Consider the following 4526-nt stretch of genomic DNA (forward strand, 5'->3'; position numbering starts at 1 on the left):
AGATGCCATGAAATCTTACACACTGCATCTGCAGGTTACTTTTAAAGTGGTTTTATTACTATTCTGAATGTGTATGAGCAAATGACTCTGTCACTTCAAAGTCATTATCATTTTAACTTATGTGCTGGGAACGTAATTCCTGTGTAATCGATCACTTCTCTTCTGATGTATTAAATGAGCACCAGTTAGCTGATAACACTGGTGTCCATTCTAATAGAGTCGTCACAACACTAGAATTTCAAACCTCAATACGATACTCATAAAAACAAATGATACTCGATACCTGTTTCGATACCATGGCAACAAAAAGTCCTAGGAACAAAAAATTAGGTAATTTTTTTTGTTTTAAATTTCCCACCTTCACACATCGCTGGTACAGAAAATAGTCACTAAACAAACCGGCTCATTTGACATAGTGTTAAAGGGATAGTTCGGATTTTTGGACACCAAGTTGTATGAAATACTTGCTAGTAGTGTAGTGGATGCAACGCTATTAGCTCACTCAGCGGGTCCCGTAGTCGGAGTTCTGTCCGGTTCTGACCGAGAATAAGTAGCTCCGGTGAGATGCCAGGGTCATGAAACCGAAAACGTTTTTAAAACACGCAGGCGATGGTGATCTCTTTCAACAAAAAATCAGCGTCCTAGGATTTCATATACTGCGCTTTTCTTTTGGCACTATTTTCTCTCTTGACAAATCCAGTATCACTACGCCTGCAGCAGGCCTGTTGTCATTGCTGTATAGGAGCTCCAGGTATATCTGAGGGCGGAGCAGACGGACACAGTTGGCAGGATGAAGCACAACTTCAGCCTATATAAACTAGATCCTTTACTTTCCTGGAAGGACTGTAAATTATTTCTGTTTCACTGATTTATTTTCATTAACGACGCTCGCTCTCTTCACTTCCTATCTATGTTGCTGGACCACAGATGCTCTCTCTCTTTTGCGCGATATGCAGATAAGAGATAAGATATTACTTGCGCACTTTTATACTGCGCCTTATATTGTACCATATTGTAAACCTTAGACCTCATACCATACTGCATTATCTCATCCTGCATACCATGTCACTTTATCCCATAACTGCCACTTTAACTTTTTTTATCAATTCTTATTGTTATACTCTATTTACTGACTTACTGATTATGTTATCTTAGACCTGACAAAGCTTCATTTTTACTTTTTACTAATCTGCATCATGACGTTGAAATCTCGGCCGAGGTAAGAGCCGTTAATTACAAGTAAACAACAAACAGTTTCTCTTTCTGTAACAATGTAGCGCGTGGAAAAGGAAGTCTTGACTGGAAGTCGTTTATCGCTAACTGCTCTGGTTAGATTGCACCTGCAGTGACTAAAACAGTACACTAACACTTAGATGAGTAATCCACAACAACATTTATTTGTTCTTGAGGACCACGTCCCCAGCTAGTATTAGCAGCAGTTATTATTATAGAGAGCCGCTTTTATTTGAGAATTTACAGTATTATCAAATCATAACACTTTACTAAAAGAGCAGGTCTAGACCATACTTTTTAAAAAACATTTATTATTTAGAGAGAGACCCAACAGGAATTCACCATGAGTAGTACTTAGCAACATTTGGGAAGGCAAGGAAAAACTTAACAGGCAGAAACCCTCGAGCAGAACCAGGCTCACCTTGAACAGCCATCTGCCCCGAAAGGAGCTCAGCGTGTCGGATCCCCCGGCAGTCTAAGCCTCGAGCAGCATAACTATGGGCTGGTCCAAGCCTGAGCCAGCCTCCACTATAAGCTTTATCATTAAGGAAGTTATAAGTTTACTCTTTAAATTAGAGAAGGTGTCCGCCTCCCGCACCCTGACTGGTTAATGATACCAAAGTAGGGGGCGGAGCTCATGGACTCATTACTGTTGAGGGCTATAGGAATACATGGCTCAATAGAGCTATGACTCTCTGTCAGCCTGACTGGAGCACCACATTCTTTCAAATGTTTGTGAATTTCTGAGTCGTACCACGGAGCTAGCCTCCGTCATTTAATAATCATCTTCTTCTTCAGGGGGGCAACAGAATCAAGAGTAATTCTCAGTGAGCCTGCAGTACTGTCAACAAACTGATCAAGCAGGGAAGACATGAGCATGCGAGCTTTTCCGAATCAAAGAGATTGGTCTTGAATTAAAAGCAGTCCTATCAGACAACTTTGAGTGAATACATTGTTTTATAACTTGAGTGTAGTCAGTCAGCGGGAAATCAAATGTTACTAAGTGATCTGATAAAAGAGGATTTTGTGGAAAGACGCTTAAGTTGTCGGTTTCAAGGCCTTAAGCTAGAACAAGGTCGAGGGTGCGGTTAAAACGGCGAGTAGGCTTGTTTACGCTTTGAAGCCAATAGAGTCCAATAATGACATGAAGGCAGTTCTAAGGCATCATCTGCATGAATAAAGTCACCTATAATAATTATTGTATCTGTACTCAGGACTGAGTTTGATCAAAACTGAGCCAGGCCAGGAGGGCGGTAAAAAGTAAAATACACCAATCTTACATTTGCAGTTAGCTGACTTCTGGACTATCAGGGGGCACAGGGCATTTACAAGGGGGCTCCCTGCTTTGCTAAGAGAGCCAACAGAAATACAGTTCACATTGCCGTGTCCTGTGAGTATTTTTTAATTTAGCAACACAGCATGTAACGTAAAGTTCGACCAATCTGTTTCCTCTAGCTGTTGAACCAGTTCTTTAGCCTTCTGATGCAGGACTGTCTCGTGCTTGGTACCGATGAACAATTTTCAAATTTTCTCTTTGTTAAAGTCACAGCAGTGACCTCAAACAGGGTAATCTTCCGATCAATGCAATTTACACAGCATGAATAAGATCCAGGAGCAATGATTTCCTGGAGTCTCTGCCTGGAAACCCCTGGTCACAACAATACAGAAAGCCGCTGCCCGGCCAGGAAATAATCAAGCTCATAACTCCACTTCAGGGCTGCACGATGTTGGAAATAACTGACATTGCTATATCTTTTTCTTTCTGGGATATAAAGAAGGAGTCCTACATGTATACAATAAAATGCATTCTTTTAATTATTGTTATTTAGGACTTTAATTCTCTTTTCTGAAAAAATCAAGAAACAAAACTTTGAGCAGCGACTTGTCCACTCGCAGTACACAATGAACCGCGGCGAAACGCTTGCGTCAATCAACCTGTGACGGCAGCAGTGTTGCGCACATGTTTACAAGCAGATGACACGCAGGCTCTGCAGCACAGCGGGCTGTTCACTCTGTGCTCTGGTGAAGAGCTGCACTGATGTAATATCAGACAGACTTTTCCTGTAGGTTCCCACCTACGTTTAACGCAGGTTCTTCAGACCTGGGAAGACCCATCTATAAATGCCGATTGTCTCTTTTCCCATTGCCGGTGAAGTATCCTCCTGTCGGTCTCTTTTCTGCTGCGTCACCGTCTGACGTCACAAACGCGCCCGAAATAGGGTTAGTAACCAGTGAAGATGTGGTTATGTCTTTATTGTATTTATTACTCATTCAGTCTGTTCATCAAACTCGGTGCTGACAAATTTGGAACGCTGTTCGAGCGCTGCTCGGGCGGGATTTGTAGCTGAGATGACGAGGAGTCGCAGAAGTTACCGACAGAGCATAGCATCACGCCGGAGAGGGGGCGGAGATTAGCGTGTCAACACAGGTTTTGTGTTCCCATCAATGCCGATCGGGACCTAGGCGATAATTACCCGGGTCTACTGCAGAGTCATTTGACCCGGGTCTGAATGCCGATTGTAGCATTTCCCACTAAGCAATAAGCCGGGTGTTAGCGGGTTTTTTGACCAGTGGGAAAACTGTTTTAGTCATGGAAGATGAGAAACTGGTGTGTTTTCGTTTTGCATCAAGCCACACAAAAGTATCAGCATGACGTCATTTGATTGACATCGCACGTCATGCGATGCGACATTGCGATGGTTAAACGATTCATCATTCAGCCCTCCCCTACTTTAAAACACAAGTAGATGTTGTTACGGTTTGGTTTTATTTGGATTAAACAAAAAGAACAATGTCTCTCACCTTTGGACTGAGCGAGGGACGCTGTTTTAACTATGGCTCAGGTGTTTTATACAGAGCTAAGCTTATAATCTTCTGCTGCTTCATATTTCAAGGACACGCAGAAGATAAATACAGAAACTGAAAAAGTGTGATTTCTGAAATGTTCATGCTTTACTATGAAAGCAGAGGAAATTATGAGCAACATACACCAGTTAGTGCAACACTAACTTCTATATAAAGGGATTCCTTTTATAAAGGTCATTTTTATAGAGTTCAGGACTTTATGCTTTATGAATCAGAAAGTATGCAACAATGGAAAATGGCCGTTCCCATTGGAATCTGAGGTAACAGCACAATACTCACTGCTGGAGAAAGAAAGGACTTTCAAGAAGTACTGTTTTAGACATGCAGTTCACAAGACTAAAACTTCCTATTTTGTGCACTAAACAAAGCCTAACCTTTTTCTTTTTCTCTGATTTCTCCTTCAGAAGAGTGACAGTGTCCTTGTGAGG

Source organism: Semicossyphus pulcher, unplaced genomic scaffold, assembly GCF_022749685.1.
Source record: "Semicossyphus pulcher isolate SPU_LCO1_2020_fin unplaced genomic scaffold, fSemPul1.0.p SCAF_11, whole genome shotgun sequence".
In the NCBI taxonomy this organism is placed as follows: domain Eukaryota; kingdom Metazoa; phylum Chordata; class Actinopteri; order Labriformes; family Labridae; genus Semicossyphus; species Semicossyphus pulcher.